General features: G+C 39.8%; 1 protein-coding gene across 1 annotated transcript in view; it reads right to left on the minus strand.

The window, feature by feature from the left end:
• RAB27B (RAB27B, member RAS oncogene family) overlaps window positions 1-20,422 on the minus strand; it is a 226,879-nt gene that overhangs the window by 138,131 nt on the left and 68,326 nt on the right. The window lies entirely within an intron of this gene.

Raw genomic sequence — 20,422 nt, forward strand, 5'->3', positions numbered from 1 at the left:
TGGGATTTGAAAACATCTTAATGAATCCCCACAAATATCTATACACTTGCGAATAATGAATAGGATGACCCTATGAATAACAATGAATCAAATTCAAGTTGTTTATTCGAGAATATATTTGAGAATCTGATTTTTTTCTAATGGTTTGGCCAACTCTACCCAAAATATTAACGCCTTTTAATACTCAAGCAGCCATGCTCAAATCAATATATTTCCTCTCAGCAATATTGATGGATCTGGTTAAACATGAAGGGATTAAAGAAAACTCTTAACAGAGGGCCCAGTCCTGTACTGGCCAAACTAGGAAAGGAAATATGAACCTGAGCAGTTGTAACCTTACTTCTTAGCCTGGTCACTGAACACTCTAATGTGTGTTACAATGGCCAGAGCAATAGATGAAAGGGGCAGCTCATTACATTTCTTTAACTCAATCTGTACATACAGCTGGTCCATTCCCCTGTGGAATGGAATTTTGAAATTCATCTATTAAATGGAATCTAACTTTTTGCATTGTGGCCTCAGGCCTGCCATGACACGGAAATAAAGATGAATAAGGCTTAGGCATGTTGCCGTACATGTAATTTTGTAATTGAATGTGTTTTATCTGCTTAAAGGACTGTTCATGTAAGTATGCCTTAGAATATTACTTTTTAATGACGACTGATTAAAAAAAAAAAACAATTTCTGCTCGTGTATAATTTATGGTGCATCTCCAGCAATCTAACTACTGTTTAAGCAAGAAAAGCATCCCCCAGTTACATAACACTGGTTTGGACAATATTGATATTGTAGATGTAAATCAGTGATACCAACGAGCAATGCAATGATTATAATTGTTACATTAGCTGGTTATTCTGAAAGAATTCCTTTTAATTAGCTCATCGTAGATTATATATGTTTGCATAAACAGCTATGCTAGAATGTCTGAGAGAGGACATGATAACAGTTTTCAAGTACGTAAAAGATTGTTACAAGGAGGAGGGAGAAAAATTGTTCTCAGGCTTAAATTGCAGCAAGGGAGGTTTAGGTTGGATAGGGGGAGGGATAGCTCAGTGGTTTGAGCATTGGCCTGCTAAACCCAGGGTTGTGAGCTCAATCCTTGAGGGGGATCTGGGGCAAAATAAGTACTTGGTCCTGCTAGTGAAGGCAGGGAGCTAGACTTGATGACCTTTCAAGGTCCCTTCCAGTTCTAGGAGATGGGATATCTCCATTAATTATTATTAGGAAAAAATTCAGGGTGGTTAAGCACTGGAATAAATTGCCTAGGGAAGTTGTGGAATCTCCATCATTGGAGATTTTTAAGAGCTGGTTAGACAAACATCTTTCAGGGGTGGTCAAGATAAAACTTAGTCCTGCCTGGAGTGCAAGGTACTGGAGTAGAACTCTCGAGGTCCCTTCCAGTCCTATGATTCTATCATTAGACAAGGAAATTTGTGATTCAATTGAGGACTTAAGGGTATAATTTGGTTCAGATAATAGCACTTTTAAAAATCAATTATGTCTGCTTAGACAAAATTGACTACAGAATGTATTAACACTTTTACAGCAGGACTCAAAAGTTTCCTGAAAACATAATATTGATGTGGATGGGATCTTATTTTCACTGGCTACAGTACAGTAGCTTCAAGACTTAAGTAAGAGTTGCAGCTCAAATTTTAAAGGGAGGGCATCTCTTCTGAGCACTGATACTGAAGTTGTGTCAATCATGCAAAAGAAAAGCCACCAGCAATAGTTTGCGGAATTAAAACATATGGGATTTACCTACAAAACACAGAGTAAGTGAACATCCTTCATGTGCAGTGTGGTAAGCAATTTCTTCCTCCTACTCAACCTCAACTTCAGTGCTTTCAGAAGAAAAGTGCTGTAAACATATTACTTTATGTCTTCCTCAGACTCAGCATATAAAGTGTTGGGGAGGAAGTTATTAAATAAAGCACAAAACAAAACACAAAGAAACTCCATCTGAGGATGAAAGCATATCCAGCTACAGTTTAAATTTCTTGCATACCAGGGGTGTCTGACCGTGTTACCTCTGCCAATAGTTAGTATAGCTATGAATATGATCTTTGGATCTTATTCCCTTAAGCAGACTTTTGTTTAATGTCTCATTTTTCAGAAGTCTTTGCTAACATGCTTATGGACTTCCACCTGCTTCTTTGGTAATCATGTGTGTGCAGGGAGAAAGGATGGTTGTGTGATTAGGGCACAGGACTAGGAGTATGGACACCTTTTTAATCCTCAGCTAAATGACTGGCTTCTTATGTGCCTATAAGCAAGTTACTTAACCTCTCTCTGTCTCAGTTTCCTCATCTGGAAAGTATTGTTAAAAATGTTGATGTCTGGAGGCGAGAATAGATTCTCAAAGAGGCGCAGCACACAATGCATAGGAGAAGTGGAGGCCAAAGTGTTAGGCCACACTTTCATCCACCTAGACCTCAGCTACTCAGGCCCCCTCAGTACAATTTAGGATCCCAGGTTTGCCTAATGATTACAGCTCGTTGGAAAGAGTTCCATCAGGAAATTTGCAACAGCAAATGCCATTTCGTTATAGTCAAAACTTTCTGCAGGAATGTGTCAATCTGAAATTTTGTTTGTTTGTTTTTTTAAAAATGGAAAAATGTTATGTCATAGGTAAGACACAGCACGTAATTGTCCTGCTCTACTCAATAGGGTGAGGCCTCTACTGGAGTACTGTGTCCAGTTTTGGGTGCCACACTTTAGGAAGCATATGGATAAATTGGGAGAGCCCAGAGGACAGCAACAAAAATGATAAAAGGATTAGAAATCCTTACCCATGATGAAAGGTTAAAAAAATTGGATGTTTAGTCTTGAGAAAAGACAATTGAGGGGGGATCTGGTAAGTCTTCAATTATGTTAAGGGCTGTTATTAAGAGGATGGAGACAAAACGTTCTCCATGTCCACTAAAGGCAGAACAAGACATAATTGACTTAATCTGCAGCAAGGGTGATTTAGGTTCGATATTAGGAAAAACTATCACTATGAGGGTAGTTAAACTCTGGAATAGGCTTCCATGGGAGGTTGTAGAATCCCCTTTGAGGTTTTAAGAATAGGTTGGACAAACACCTATCAGGGATGGTCTAGGGCTTGGTCTACACTAAACCCCCAAATCGAACTAAGGTACGCAACTTCAGCTACGTGAATAATGTAGCTGAAGTCGACGTACCTTAGTTCGAACTTAACGCGGTCCAGACCCGGCAGGCAGGCTCCCCCTGTCGACTCCGCGTACTCCTCGCGGCGAGCAGGATTACCGGAGTCGACAGGGAGCACTTCTGAGTTCAATTTATCGCGTCCAGACTAGACGCGATAAATCGAACCCAGAAGTTCGATTGCCTGCCGCCGAACCAGCGCGTAAGTATAGACAAGCCCTAGGTTTACTTGATCCTGCCTCAGCCCAGGGGGCTAGACTAGATGACTTCCAGCCCTACATTTCTATGGTTATCAGAATGGAACATTTCAATTTTTTGTTTCAAAATCACTTTTCATTTTGAAAAGTATTTCATATTATAATGTGTATTATCAAGTACAATATAAAAAGTCAATCAGAATAAAACATTTTGGTTTAATTGAAACAGAATATTTCAATTGACCTAAAATTAAATCATTTTGAAAGTTTTGCTTTTCAGGGAATTCCAAAATTTGTTTTTTGTTCCAAATCAGAACAAAATCAAATTTTGAAATGTTGGAATTTCCCATGGGATGGAAATTGACTTTTGACCAGCTCTAATTAATGACAAAACACCTTTTAAAAAAACAAATGTTACTTGTTATTGATCTACATTAATGTATTGATCTACAATAAAAGGACAGTACAACTTTTCTTAAACTCTGTGTCTGCCAATCCTTCATTCTAGAAATGCATTTGATTTACATACTGTTGGTCATCAGTTCCCCTAGTTTACCTGTGTCTTTCAAAGTGACATTGGTCCCCAGACTACAGAGAGAACTAGTAAAAATGGACAATGCCAGTGTGAATTTTAGAAAGCAATGTTCTATTTGCTAGAATTGATTTTCCTTATATTTTAACATAAGAACATAAGCACATAATAACGGCCATACTGGGTTAGACCAAAGGTCCATCTAGCCCAGTATCCTGTCTACCGACAGTGGCCAATGCCAGATGCCCCAGAGGGAGCGAACCTAACAGGTAATGATCAAGTGATCTCTCTCCTGCCATCCATCTCCACTCTCTGACAAACAGAGGCTAGGGACAACATTTCTTACCCATCCTGGCTAATAGCCATTAATGGACTTAACCTCCATGAATTTATCCAGTTCTCTTTTAAACGCTGTTATAGTCCTAGTCTTCACAACCTCCTCAGGCAAGGAGTTCCAAAAGTTGACTGTGCGCTGTGTGAAGAAGAACTTCCTTTTATTTGTTTTAAACCTGCTGCCCATTAATTTCATTTGGTGGCCCCTAGTTCTTGTATTATGGGAATAAGTAAATAACTTTTCCTTATCTACTTTCTCCACATCACTCATGGTTTTATATACCTCTATCATATCCCCCCTTAGTCTCCTCTTTTCCAAACTGAAAAGTCCTAGCCTCTTTAATCTCTCCTCATATGGGACTCATTCCAAACCCCTAATCATTTCAGTTGCCCGTCTCTAAACCTTTTCTAGTGCCAGTATATCTTTTTTGAGATGAGGAGACCACATCTGTATGCAGTATTCAAGTTGTGGGCGTACCATTGATTTATATAAAGGCAATAATATATTCTCCGTCTTATTCTCTATTCCCTTTTTAATTATTCATAACATCCTGTTTGCTTTTTTGACCGCCTCTGCACACTGCATGGACGTCTTCAGAGAACTATCCATGATGACGCCAAGATCTTTTTCCTGATCCATTGTAGCTAAATTAGCCCCCATCATATTGTATGTATAGTTGGGGTTATTTTTTCCAATGTGCATTACTTTACATTTATCCACATTAAATTTCATTTGCCATTTTGTTGCCCAATCACTTAGTTTTGTGAGATCTTTTTGAAGTTCTTCACAGTCTGCTTTGGTCCTATCTTGAGCAATTTAGTATCATCTTCAAACTTTGCCACCTCACTTTTTACCCCTTTCTCCAGATCATTTATGAATAAGTTTAATAGGATTGGTCCTAGGACAGACCCTTGGGGAACACCACTAGTTACCCCTCTCCATTCTGAGAATTTACCATTTATTCCTACCCTTTGTTCCCTGTCTTTTAACCATTTCTCAATCCATGAAAGGACCTTCCCTTTTATCCCATGACAACTTAATTTACATAAGACCCTTTGGTGAGGGACCTTGTCAAAGGCTTTCTGGAAATCTAAGTACACTATGTCCACTGGATCCCCCTTGTCCACATGTTTGTTGACCACTTCAAAGAATTCTAATAGATTAGTAAGACACGATTTCCCTTTACAGAAACCATGTTGACTTTTGCCCAACAATTTATGTTCTTCTAAGTGTCTGACAATTTTATTCTTTACTATTGTTTCAACTAATTTGCCCAGTACTGACGCTAGACTTACCAGTCTGTAATTGCTGGGATCACCTCTAGAGCCCTTTTTAAATATTGGCGTTACATTAGCTATCTTCCAGTCATTGGGTACAGAAGCTGATTTAAAGGACAGGTTACAAACCCTAGTTAATAGTTCCGCAACTTCACATTTGAGTTCTTTCAGAACTCTTGGGTGAATGCCATCTGGTCCCGGTGACTTGTTAATGTTAAGTTTATCAATTAATTCCAAAACCTCCTCTCGTGACACTTCAATCTGTGACAGTTCCTCAGTTTTGTCACCAATAAAAGTCAGCTCAGGTTTGGGAATCTCCCTAACATCCTCAGCCATGAAGACTGAAGCAAAGAATTCATTTAGTTTCTCTGCAATGACTTTATCGTCTTTAAGCGCTCCTTTTGTATCTCGATCATCCAGGGGCACCACTGGTTGTTTAGCAGGCATCCTGCTTCTGATGTACTTAAAAAACATTTTGTTATTACCTTTTCTCTCATCTTTTCCCAACAAATGCGAATATCACTTTATATTTCACTATAGCTAGCTTGCAAACTGTCACCATTACTGATAATATTGGGAAAATAGAACAATCCTAATCCAGAACCTCTTCTAAGAAGTTGTTCTGAGGTTCAATTATTCCCCTTGCACACCTCCTTTTTTACACACGTGCCTTGTACCTCTCCTTCCCCTATCCCCACATTTGCATACAGTATAAGATAGTCTTTGGGTGAGACGTAAAGGCCGAATTGTTACTTCAGTGGCAAGTCCTAGAGGTGGAGGGAAGTGGGCTTGTTATCTCTCTGTCTTTGGTAGCAACAGGTGTGTGGCAGGATGTTACAGTCTCCTCACTGAGCAATATAGTCTTGGCATGCTGGTGCTGTGCCAATGCTTGCTCTCCAAGTATACTGTGCATTTCTGAAATTCCAACATCCTCAGAATCACGTGGGATGAGCATCAAACAGGCTCTAGAATCCTGAAAGAGAGCTGCTGTAAGTGGAGTCAATCACAAAGACTACTGGCTCCCAACAAGGTTCAACCTAGGGATGGGGAAATGGGACATTTAGCAACTCCTAAAGAAGGAATGAGGAAGCAGATGCTCTTAGTAGAGCACCTAGGTGAGTTGAGGCAATGGGCCACATGAGCAGTGGATCTTCAATAAGAAAAGTTACTTTTTGGGAAGGGTGTTACATTAGGAGGGTCAAAGTGAGAGGAGGATGGAACCGTTTTCCATCAGAAAATGCTGATTCGACACAATCAAAATATGCCACAGCAACCTCTCAATTCCATCTAAACTTTCTATGCAAAATGAAAAATTACCTGGATTCCTGCCAGCCTACCCATCTCCCTGAGATCCCTGGTTCCTCTGCAACCTGCCAGGCAGAATAATATCCCCAGAATATTATGGAATTTCACTACTGTGAAAAATTTAGTATTTGGTTTTTCATCTTGATTTGGGATGAAAATTTTCCCCCAAAAAACTTTGTTTTGCACAGAATGGAAATTCTGTTTCCCAGCCAGCTCTACTATTTAACTCACTTTTTGATCTTCTGGTCTTACACAACATGTTTTTTTTCCCCAAGAAGTCCAATATAATGCACCCCAAATGCAAAACCAAAACACCTTGCATCTCTCGTTCTTTATAGCACTAATAAAGTACTAGGTGCTTTAGAGGCATGTTTTTATAGGTGAAATATTTCATGCACACATCATGCTACACTCTGAGTGAAAAGTCTTTCAGTGCCCCTAAAACATCATAACAGCACAAGAGGATTGTTATTAAAGCCATTCATTTTTAAAGTACCATTGTTCACAGTCTGGTACAGCAAAGTGTCTAATGAGCAGGTCACCAGCAGGTTCTTCCAACACTGGTCTAGTCACACACCGAACCAAATTTATAAATTAACCTCATTACCAGAGTTGCAATAAAAAGCAGCATGAAGTATCCCATGATTGGGGGAAAATGTTGCCCTAGCAACAAATTACCACTGTTCCTGCCAGGAAGGAAGTCACTAATGTTTACATATGGGTCAATAATTCAGTGCTGCTTTGAAGAATGATTTACAGTAAAAAAAATACATATGATAGAGCATATTTAAAATAAAGGTTAATGATAGTTAAAGTGGGTATTCCTGATACAACTAAGAGCATGCTTATGCTAAATATTTCACAAGCTTAATATGAGTCAACAGTGTAACACTGTTGCACAAAAAGCAAACATCATTCTGGGATATATTAGCCAGAGTGTTGTAATCAAGGCACGAGAAGTAATTCTTCCGCTCTACTCTGTGCTGACTAGGCCTCAACTGGAGTATTGTGCCCAGTTCTGGGTGTCACATTTCAGGAAAGATGTGGACAAACTGGAGAAAGTCCAGAGAAGAGCAACAAAAATGATTTAAGGTCTAGAAAACATGACCTATGAGGGAAGATTGAAAATATTGGGTTTGTTTAGTCTGGAGAAAAGAAGACTGAGAGGGGACATGATAACAGTTTTCAAGTACATAAAAGGTTGTTACAAGGAGGAGGGAGGAAAATTGTTCTCTTTAACTTCTGAGGATAGGAGAAGAAGCAATGGGCTTAAACTGCAGCAAAAGAGGTTTAGGCTGGATATTAAGAAAAACTTCCTAACTGTCAGGGTAGTTAAGCACTGGAATAAATTGTCTAGGGAGGTTGTGGAATCTCCATCATTTGAGATTTTTAAGAGCAGGTTAGACAAACACCTGTCAGGGATGGTCTAGATAATACTTAGTCCTGCCTTGAGTGCAGGGGACTGGACTAGATGACCTCTTGAGGTCCCTTCTAGTTGTATGATTCTATAGATGTAGTTTATTTTAGGGTGTTTCATTTATAAGGTGCATATATTACTTCAGTAGCTATTGAATTCTAGTACCTTTCTCATTATGATTTCAGGTTCAGCATACTATATAAGCACAGTTTTACCACTGAACAAAATATTACCTTTTAAACTGCACCTGTTCGGTTAAAAAACAGAGAAAATATGATCTGATAGGTCTTTTTCGAGCTAACAGCCCATCTCTCTGCCAAAAAGGGTTGTTCCCTGCTGTGCACTTTCTATTGTTTTCTGCAGTCTAGTTTTAAGACTGCCAAGTGATGGGAGGTGGGATGGAAAGTGAAGCCAAGAACTATAGTACCCACTTGATCCAAATATGGGGTTCCTCCAGAATAGGACTGAAGCACACAGGTGGGCCACAGAAGGTTGCAGTGTTACTGCTAATGTTATTCTGTGGATAAATACTGTAAGAGCCTTCTGTCTCAGGGGTTGTCAATCTGACATTGTTTGTGAGGCCTATATTCATGATTTTTTAAAATGCAGGAGAGCAAAAAAAGCCAAACAAACACTAATTGGCTTCCAGTGAATAGATTAAGGTCACATTCCAGCCACGGCATGATGAAACATATTTAAGCCTCCTTCTGTGTACTTTTTAAATGGAAAATATTTTTATCTAAATACTTAGTTAGATCCTTACTAATCTGATTTGCATGCACATAATAGTTTATTTAAGCTATTGTATGAAATACGCTATTGGGAATAACTTTGTAAGTGAAGATAACACAGAAATTCTTTAGAAACCAGACAGCCTTTCAGAACAGAGATGGATAATGGGATCAAAATTCATAACTGAAACATGCTTATCTGGGGTAGGAAGGAGATTTAATTTCGCACCCATTACTAGCAGGCTTCCCATATCTCACATTAAAAAATAAGCTAAAGAGCAATATTTCCAGTGGAGATCATAACTCTTGGCAGCATTAGCTCATGTTAACATTAAAAATAATGTGAGTCACCAATATAATCAAGACTACATAAAATATTAACTCAGATATTTTCAAAGAGGTACATTGGTTGTAGCATCCTGGGGAGTCATGGGTCTAAATCCTCACCTACTGTGCCGAAAAATATAGTTTCAAATTCTCATTTCATTATTATTTTGTATTCTGTATAGAATTATTTATATTCAAATATTTCAACTAGGAAACATTTCACTGAAGTTCTTCCTTTCAACATGCACTGAAAACATTGACCCAAAACTTCCTGGGCTCTGACACTCTTGACTGAGTTGAATAAGAATTGCACTCATGTGAGTTAGGGCTGAAATAAGCCCAGTGATTAGTGCAGGGCAAAATTTTTCAACTGAAACTTTTGTCAGAGAAGAATGCACATTTGGCAACACAAACATTTTGCGAATTTGAATTGGGTTTGCTGAATTGTTTGTTTTAAAAAATCTGAAAAATTCAAAACATTTCATTATGACATTTTCAAAGGGAAACATTTTGATTTTTGGTTCAAAATGACTTTGCTTTGAAATTTCATTTAATTTACATAGAAACCCTTTAAAATGGCCATAATTGTACTGAAACAAAACAACCTTCAACTTTTTAATTCACCAAAATTTTTTAAATTTTGTTTTTGAGTCAACCCAAAATATTCTTTGTTTCAGAATTGCCAGCAAACCAAAAAAAGTCTGTTATTCCTGCAGCTCTATGAATGATTTCATTTTACTACAGTAAATTGGCTATACTTTTAGGCTGCATCCAGGAATGCACTTAGAACTAATTCAGCAATGTACTGAAGAACACGCCTAACTTTAAGCACATGAGCAGTCTCACTGATTTCGTTGATATACATATGTGTTTTACAGGATCCGGGCCTTAGTATTTTTTATATTTAGGAAAAACAGTAAAGAAATTTTATACATTAAGGCTAATGCAGGTGGTTTATAAATTTTTACATAAAGTAATTCAAGAGTCTCTTCTAATTACTTTGTGTGGGGGACAATCAGAGAATTTGACCAATCAAGTCCTCTTTTTGACCACTCTTTCAATCCTACTTGAATAAAATAAATAGGATTTGACCCCAGGTAGTGACTAATTTGCTATAATCACATATAATGCTGCACACTATGTCTGAAAGTTCCGTTGAAGGTGGAGTTGGTAGAATAGTATTTGGTAAATAATTTCCTTGACAAACTTTACATATTTGTTTGCCCATTTTTCTACATTAAGTCAGCTTTATAGTTGTTCATATATACTATTGAGTGACTATTTTTCAACAAACAATGACATTCAAGTAATGCATTCTCTGTGTATTTTTTTTCCCTATTCAACCAGCTCTGATGGCAGGTTATGAAATTGAAACTAGAAATAATAATATGGAACCAAGTACTGGGGAAGTTGTGAACTCTTTACTTACTAGTGAGCAGTTACTTGCCCAAGCAATAACTTCAATAAGAATACTGATGTGAGTAAATCCTCACTCACATTGGGTTCACAAACTAGTGCCTTGAAACCTTTTTTCAGTTTTTATTCAATCAGCTAAAGTCAAAGGACATTTTTCTACAGCATGAACTGAGTACTAAGTATGAACTTCATGTCTGTGGAAAATAGTTCTATCAGTGCATATACTAGGCAGTAGTGACTAGGGTAGGAGATCACGTAGGGTATGTCTATACTGCAAATTAAAGTGTGATTGTAGTACAGGCAAGCGTAGTGCAGATAACAATAGTAAAGATGTGGCAGCATGGACTTCAGCATGGGCTAGGCACTCTAGTACAATTCCTCTGGGGACTCTGTGTAGGTACTTGAGTTGTTGGATCATATCTTGGTCCGTTCCATTGCACCTTCATTGCTAATGTTACTTGCATTAGCTAAATTATATCTAAGTGGGTATGTCTACCTGTGCTACAGTTACACCTTAACTTGACTGTAGAAGATGCACCCATTTAATCAAAAGAGGTAATTCATGTCCAGAATTTTGAATTCCTTTAATAAACATCATTGCAGTTCCTGTTTTAAGTTAAAAATCTCTTTATAGAAATTAAAAAAAAAAAAAAAAACCACAAGCCAAAGCTTGCAGAGGAAGGGGAGAAAGGAACTAAATAGGCAATACATTACCAATAATTGGCCAATTCTTAGAGCCATATTCTATCTGCAATCCTTGCCGAAAAAAGAAATCCTTAGATCCTTTCCACTGACATCAAGAGAATTCTCTGAACATGTAGGGAAGTACAAGGTCCTTTGAATATAAACATGAAAGTCTAATGAGAAGGATGAGTTGAAGGAATAATCAAGCTGGGGAAAGGCACATCAAAATAAATGAAAGATAATAGACTGTTTCAGCAGAAGAATTAGGTGATACTACCTTCCATGGTAGAAAAAAAGACAGTAGATAGAATACTTATGAATTTCCTCTAAAGCATGGCCACTGTCAGGGAGAAGACAATGGACAAGATGGACCTCAGGTCTGATCCAGCGTGGCTATTTCTCTGTTCCTACAACTATACAAGGCTGTAAACAAGGAACTGTGGCTATATTGAGTCAGTACGAATCATATAGCTGAGGCAATAAATGTTCACATCATGTTTCTCCATGGGCTGACATTAACCATTCTTTAGGATCATATTTGAGGCTTAACTTTTAGGCTTAATGTAATTAAAAGGAATTGTTGAACCACCTCTAATCTGTTTGTCCATTTGCCAAAATATATATTATGAAGAATCTTATCTGCTACATAGTCCAAGAGTTATACTTTTCCCCCACAGTTTCTACCAGGGTTATTTTCTTTATTTATTAGTTGCCCACTCTGCAGCTCTCAGATGCTAGCAAGTAGTCTGCTTCAATGCTTGCAGATGTGAGGAACTGTATGATATAATAATGTCACTATATAGAGCCCAGTACACCCATACCTTGAATACTGCATGTAGTTGTGCTTGACCCATCTCAGAAAAGATACTGGAATTGGAAAAAGTACAGAGAAAAATGCAATGAAAATGATTAGGGGCATGGAACAGCTTCCATATGAGGAGAGATTAAAAAGACTGGTACTGTTCATCTTAGAAAAGAGATAACTATGGGGGTTATAATCAGAAATGGTGTAGAGAAAGTAAATAAGAAAGTGTTATTTACCCCTTCACATAACAAGAACCAGAGGTCACCCAGTGAAATTAATAGGCAGCGGGTTTAAAACAAACATAAGGAAGTACTTCTTCCCAAAACACAGTCAACCTGTGGAAATTTTTGCCAGGGAGTGTTGAAGACCAAAACTATAACTGAATTAAAAAAAGATTTAGAATTAGAGAAGTTCACGGAGGATAGGTCCATCAATGGCTATTAGCCATTAGATCAGGAACGGAACCCCATGGTTGGGCGTCCCTAAGCCTCTGACTGTCCCAGATGCTGGGACTAGATGACAGGTGATTGATCATTTGATAAATTACCATGTTCTGTTCATTCCTCTGAAGCATCTGGCACCAGCCACTGTCAGAAGACAGGATACTGGGTTTGATGGACCATTGGTCTGACTCAGTATGGCCATTCTTATATTTTTCAGAAGCTTTGTCAAGAGCGAATTGGAACCAGTTATGTTATGCAAAGGCTCACATTATACATTTGCCAAGGCTGATTCCCCACTCTGGCACTTCAAGTGCAGAAGGTGGACACCTGCAATGATTCTAAAAATTAATACTGGCCACTCCACGCTTGTATTAAACTCCCAAAGTTACAGCATCTCTCTGACCTTGGATGGGTAGATGCTGCCCTGTGGGGTACCCCCAAGTCCTTTCACCCCCCCTCCGGAGAAGAGCTGAGAAAGAAAACAAAGGGAATCAGCTGTTGCCACCAGCTAATTAAACAACATATGCACAAACCTCTTAGGACCCAAAAACCCAATCCTGTTCTTAAAAAAAGATACATTTTATTTAAAACAAAAAGAAGAAAATACATTTGGAACTGTTACCTGGTTTACATCTTTGAAATTTTCCACTTTTCATTCAAGTTCATGCAACATTTTTTGCCAATAGCTTTTATCAAAATCCTATTTGAATCATTATTGAACATTTTCATTCACCAAAACCAGTTTTTGGTTAACAAATATTTAATAACAATTTTGAAAATAAAAATGTTGGTGAGTGAAATGCTTATTAAACTTTAATTTATATATTAATAAAAATGTCAATTTTATTGAAGTCAATGGGAATTGCAGATGCTCAGCATTTCTGAAAACCAGGCTACTTATTTATCTTCATTTATATTGACTTGAGTGCCTAAAGTTGGGGACCTAAGTTTGGAACGTATGGCCAGCATGCCCAAGGAGACAGACAAAGTTAGTGTGAGTAGGGAATAGAGTCCAGTAGTTCCCAACTCCCAGTCCTGTGCTTACATCAATGCACCCCTCCACCAGTATTAGATATGTATCTTGGGTATTGAGCAAAGTTGGGTGGTGCCATATTTGGATTTCTGAGTTTCAGGTGATGACGGTGCTTGGTTTCCTAGCACAACCTAAAAACAATTTACAAAGCAGTGGGGTTTACAATAGCTAGAGAGCTAGTGCAGTTATGTTCCTTGAATGACATCATGACACATTGCTGCCTCTGGAATATAATTGTGGCTATTGTGCCATTTACAGTTAGGTGTGCCTCAGCATTATGCTAAACAGTGCAAAAGAAATGAGATAAAAGCATCAGAGAAATTGCAGAGTGGAGCTGCTGAGAGAAGACCAGACAGCATTTAGAAACAAGAGAGAGAGAGTGGGTACAATTTGATTTAGCCTACAGCTAACCTCATAATCAGACTGCTGATCCTTCAGTAGCAGATATACTTATACGCATGAAAACGCTTCAAAAGGAAAGTGTCAAATATGATAAAATGCTGCTAAGCACCTTAGAAGACAAAGCATTTCTAATCCTTATCTACACACAAAAATTGTCCAGCTTTAAGTTTACCAGCAGAGTGAAAGATGTTCCTAGTGTGGACACAATTGAACCACTATAGCTTATTCCCCTTTCCATACAGGAATAAACTATACCATTATAAGGCACCTTCATATCAATATAATTGTGTCTGTGGTATGGGCTGTACCACTATGTCAATTTAGAACATCACTCCCCTAACTGACCAAGTTATACCAGTACAAAAACTGTGTAGACCAGCCTTAGTTACATTACTCCCTGCCACTGTATCCAGAGGCAGATTACAGTGTTGTGGGGCCCTGGGCCAGAGCAGTGGGGGCCCCTCTCCACACCTTCCACTTGTAGTTCTCTCCCCCACCCCCAGCCCTGGCGGTCCTGCGAAATGGAATTGGGGCTCCCGACGCGGAGTGGGGTCGGGGCACAGGGGCATCCATTTTCCAGGGCCCCTCAATTGGCTGAGGCCCCTGGGCATGGCCCCGTTGGCTCAGTGGTTAATCCACCACTGTTGTATCAATATGTCCAGCTTCCTTTCACATCAGCTTCTACCTACCTGTAGTTCTCTCAAAATACTGTACATGAGCCCCTCAAAATTTACTCTATTGGGGATTCTGGCCCCCAGCTATTCACACTCCTTCCTTGAATGGATAAAGACTAGGGATGACTGTGCATTTCTGAACTTTACCCAGCATACTCTGACAAGTGCACTGGGTTGTGGGACCACCTAAAAAATAAATATTGTATATTTTTAAATTAGTCAATATTTAAACTCCAGCTATAGCCTGCTCAGATCATGAGTCAAGTGGGGTTAATAAAACAAAGGGCAGGAGAGAGTCTGCTTAGGTTAGATTAAAGACACATTCTTACAGGAAACTGGAAGGCAGAGAGGATTGTGTGTTTTTTCTCCCTTATGGCAGTAAACCAAGCTTATTGAAAATGATGAAAACGGGTGGCTGAGTGGTTTTGTGGTGGTGCAGTGAAAGGCATTATAATACTAAATCAAACAAAGACAAGCATAAAAAAATATTACTCTCACAATGGCTGGCACAAAAAAATTAACATCTAAAAATATTGTAATGTTCTGGGCCTCTTCCGTCTGGGAAAGCTCTAAAGCCAGCAAGATGAATACAATTAATTCCACCTAAGATGGGGATGGGCTGGCTGAACCAGCAGACAAACTGTGCCAAAGCTATAATTTGGTATGGTTTGGGAAAATCACTTAAGCAATGCAGACAGTCTATTTAGGCAGCTACTTCTGCCACAGTCACTTTTGCCACTTCTTCAAGGCTACTGTGTGTGTAAGTAAGGCCCCCATACCCACATGTGCCTGCCTAAAACCTACCTGGTTTACAGCCCCAGGCACAGGGGGAAAGCCATGGAATGTGTACCCTATACTTCTCCCCAAGAGTAAGTGGGCAGAGAGGGTCAGGAAATAGACATAGCTATGGCTGCATTACCCCTATGCCCCATCCAGAAAAGTGTCTGGAAGCAAGTGGGGCAAGTATGCAGCACCTTGTAAAGGGCTGACACAGCATGCTCCCCCATTAATGGAAAAGGCAAGCTCCAGATGAATTGCTCCTCAGAGGAGTATCTCTATGCCCATATCCACACTGCACAATAACATGAGTACAGGGCCGAGCTACAGACCTGAGGTGTGTTTTTACCCATAACCCCTGAGGGGTGCTACCTTACTCACCCCATACTCAACTTCAGACACATTCTGCCTGGATTTAGATATGGATATAGGGGGGTTATGGCACAACCACATGCATGGACATGTGTACGGTCACTAATGTAGATGTACCCTGTAGCACAATGTGCTTGTCCTCGCATAGTGAAACTATGCACTGCCCCCTATTCGTGGCTCTGCCTGAAGGCTCAATCTAGCCCTTGATTTCTTTCCATCCCCTAGTAGTTCCCTGCCATGTCCTGCCTCTTTCTATGGTTTCCACATCCAGCACCCCCTACTGCCCATCCTTAGTAGGAATTATTACACCTTGACTTGTAAGTCTGTGTCAACTGGCCAACACTCTGCTCTACATTTTAGAAACTTTGGGTCAGATCCTACATTCAATTACACAAGTGTAAATCTAAAATAAACTTAACTTACTGTAGTGCAGCACCGCTGGAGCCATGCTAATGTAATGGAATTGAGATCAGACTCTAGACTTACTTATAAGTTCAGCTACTCTTTAGAGGCAGTTATACGGGCATCATCTAGAGAGAAGTGTAACCTGAAGGAAGAAAACTATTCCTTTTTTTATTCTGGGGTGAAAAGCAATTATCATATGACAAGAATGCATATTATAGTCTGAATATCACGTGGTGATGCCATCCCAGTGTACGACAATCATTCACTTGATTTACTGGAAATGTCTCCTTGTGGGGGAGGAATACATATCTACCTCAACCGCAAAGGAAAGCCATAGGCATCTTAAGCAGCTTCGGAGTCACCAAGAAATAGTAATGAAACTCTAAGAAAGTTGGTGAGTGAAGCACTTTCAGCACTTTAAGCACTTTCAGATGAAGCCTGGATTTACTTAGGGTGATATAACTTCAGCAAGAGAGAAAAAGGAAATGAAACACCATAAGTTATTCCAACACAATGCCTAATTCCAAAGCCAATTTCCGGGTGCTATATACAAGATGAAGCCTACAACATCTTCAACTCACTTCCATACACGGTCATAACAATAAGGTATAAAATGTCAAATGTGTGTTTTGTGCACATTTTATTTGCATTATATGATTAAAACGGTAAGATAGACTTAGACTTGTTTCACAAAATTGCTGATCTAACCAGCCTAGAAACATAGCAGCCTATGTTTTTCTTCAAAGCGCAGTCAACCTGTGGAACTCATTGCGTGGGGATGTTGTGAAGGCCAAAACTATAATGGGATTCAACAAAGAATTAGATAAGTTCATGGATAGGTCCATCAATGGCTCTTAGCCAATATGGTCAGGGATGCAACCCCATCCCTCGCTCTGACTGTGAGATGCTGGAACTGGATGACAGAAGATGGATCACTTGATGATTGCTCTGTTTTGTTCATTCCCGTTGAAGCATCTGGCATTGGCCACTGTTGGAAGACAGGATACTGGGCTAGATGGACGATTGGTCTGACCCAGTATGGCCATTCTTATGTTCTACAAAGAAGCACTCAGATAGGACATGCAATCTTATCTGCCAGGTTCAGCATATTTATTGTATCATTCATTGTGCATTATAGAAAGATCTTATCTTGTTTTGAAAGCTATTATAGCCTGCACACTACTGATACAATAGGCAGGGGATGTGCAGATAAAAACTAGTGAAAACATTGATTATCTGCATATATAATATATAGTTCTGCACTTAGGAAGGAAGAATCCCATGCACTGCTACAGGCTGGGGACCGACTGGCTAAGCAGCAATTCTGCAGAAAAGGACCTGGGGATTACAGTGGACGGGAAGCTGGATATGATTCAGCAGTGTGCCCTTCTTGCCAAGAAGGCCAACGGCATATTGGGCTGTATTAGTAGGAGCATTGCCAGCAGATTGAGGGAAGTGATTATTCCCCTCTATTTGGCACTGGTGAGGCCACACCTGAAGTATTGTGTCCAGTTTTGGTCCCCCTACTACAGAAGGGATGTGGACAAATTTGAGTCCAGTGGAGGGCAACGAAAATGATTAGGGGGCTGGGGCACATGACTTATGAGGAGAGGCTGAGGGAACTGGGCTTGTTTAGTCTGCAGAAGAGAAGAGTGAGGGGGGATTTGATAGCAGCCTTCAACTACCTGAAGGGGGTTCCAAAGAGGATGGAGCTCAGCTGTTCTCAGTGGTGGCAGATGACAGAACAAGGAGCAACGGTCTCAAGTTGCAGTGGGGGAGGTCTAGGTTGGATATTAGGAAACACTATTTCACTAGGAGAGTGGTGAAGCACTGTAATGGATTACCTAGGGAGGTGGTGGAATCTCCATCCTTAGAGGTTTTTAAGGCCCGGCTTGACAAAACCTTGGCTGGGATGATTTAGTTGGTGTTGGTCCTGCTTTGAGCAGGGGGTTGGACTAGATGACCTCCTGAGGTCTCTTCCAACCCTAATCTTCTATGATTCTATGATAATGTCCTTTCCTACGTATGGGCGTGTGTTCTATCTCACCCACAGCTGTGGCAGCACTGCTGTGTTTTCACTGATTCCCAGATGGCAGCTGTGCTCCTATGATTCACAGGGCAAGTATGATGTTAATATTAACTGACTCAGCCTGCATTAACATGCACAGTAAAGAGCATAATTTGCACCATGTTTATAGGGAAGCACATTTTATATACAACCGTTGCCCTCTGAAACTATCTTCCATTATCCTGATTTGCGAGATTAACTATATGTAATTATGAGGAACACCCTAAGAACCAACAATAACTCTCAGACTGGAAGAAACTTTTAAGTGGAACCACTGCTGTTCCCTGACTGCTCCCTCTTCTTGAGGGCCACATCCCTCTTGGTGTGGCACTCTTCATGCAATTGGAGGGGAGAGCTTGGCTGCACAGTAGCATGATCTGCTAGGGACAGGCCATATTTCCCCTCTGTGATTAAATCTAGAGCTGGTCAGGAACTTTTTGACAATTTTTGGTGTGTATAAAATCTGAGTCATAAAATCCAACTCTTTTCAGGAAAGGATCAGTTTTAATGAAAGTCTCATTGGGAAGGTTTTTCGGGCCCATGATGGAATTTCTGGTTAAAGAGAGAATCACCCTAGAATAGTCAAGTGGTCTGGGTATTCACCTGAGATGTGGGTGCCTCAGGTTGAAGTCCCTCTCTACCTGATTTGGAGCAGGGGCTTGAAACTGCATCTCCCATACCCTAAGAGAATGCCCTAACCGCTGGACTGTTTAATTGTGGCTCTCTCCCTTCACACCTCCCCCCAGTCACCAAAAAGATTTCATATTCATCCTGATGTGGAACAGGAAAAAGTTCTGAAATCTCAAACTTCAGCAGGGCAGGACAGCCAGCTCTAAAGGCTCCAGCCACCCTTCCTATCTGTCCATCTTAGGTACTAATGTGGCCCTCATTGCCACAGCATTTGAACACAACAGTCTTTAATGTCTCAACATCTTTGAGAGGTAGGGATGTGCCAATATCCCATTTTACAGGCAGTGAACTGAGGCACAGAGAAGCTAAGTGACTTGCCCGTGGTCACACAGGAAGTCTACGGCAGATCAGGGATATTTTCCATATTATTTCCATGTCTTCTCGATACTCCACATTCTATAATGAAGGTGAGCATATAGACTATAAATATTACCAATGGAGAAAGTTATTAGGCTATCTTGTCAGTTCCTTTTCAACACAATATAACATTTTCATTGATTTCACCCAGCAATCTTTCTGCTCTAAATCATTAAAAGAAGCTGTATTTTTATGCTTAAAGTTCACGGTAGAGACAGAAATGTGTCTCTTTTTTTAATTTGAAACTAGGACTAAGGGGTTCGAAAGGATCAAAGAACTGTTTTCATTATATACATATATTTATACAGCCACCCAAACACACACTAGTTGATAGTCTATCATGGCTTTTAACAGTGTCTGTGGTTCATTTGCTGACCCTCACTAAAACTTGGTTGGGACATAACTTAATTTGAATCAAAGAGATGGCTGATAGTCAGTAAAGCCTTTTAGTATTTCTGCTTGCAATTTCTTCATGTATGGTAAAAGTGGAATTTATTATTTAACATCTGTGTTGGGGCCTCCACCAACTCAGAGCCCCACTGGCCCTAGATACTGTACAGACATTCAGTAAATGTCCCAAAGAGCATACAGTCTAAAAAAGGGCAAGGCATAATAGCTGACTGAGGCAAACCAGTAGGAAGGAGAAGACAGGATTTAAAAAAAAAAAAAGAAGGTAGATGTGTGCACAATTCTTACCCAAAGCAGCAGCATTCATATCTCAGTACCAGAATAGTCATTGTCACTGTACCTGAAAACACTGCAAAACTGTAAGAGGGGCTATATTAATATCACCAAGAACGATAGGCCATTTTCAGTGTTGTGAAAGTAGTAATATTGCCCAAGGGTAGGAGGTCGTTCTCCTTATTCTGGTGTTCTAATACTGTATTAACAGCCCACAATCAAATACACCCTAGGGCAACACACAACTGCCAAAGAGCAAACTGTAATGCCTGGTGGCTGAGGCAGGCTAGGGGGCAGTCCAGAGCAGTAGTCAAGTGTCAGGAGGTC

The sequence above is a fragment of the Malaclemys terrapin genome, chromosome 6, assembly GCF_027887155.1.
Source record: "Malaclemys terrapin pileata isolate rMalTer1 chromosome 6, rMalTer1.hap1, whole genome shotgun sequence".
NCBI classification, from domain to species: Eukaryota; Metazoa; Chordata; order Testudines; family Emydidae; genus Malaclemys; species Malaclemys terrapin.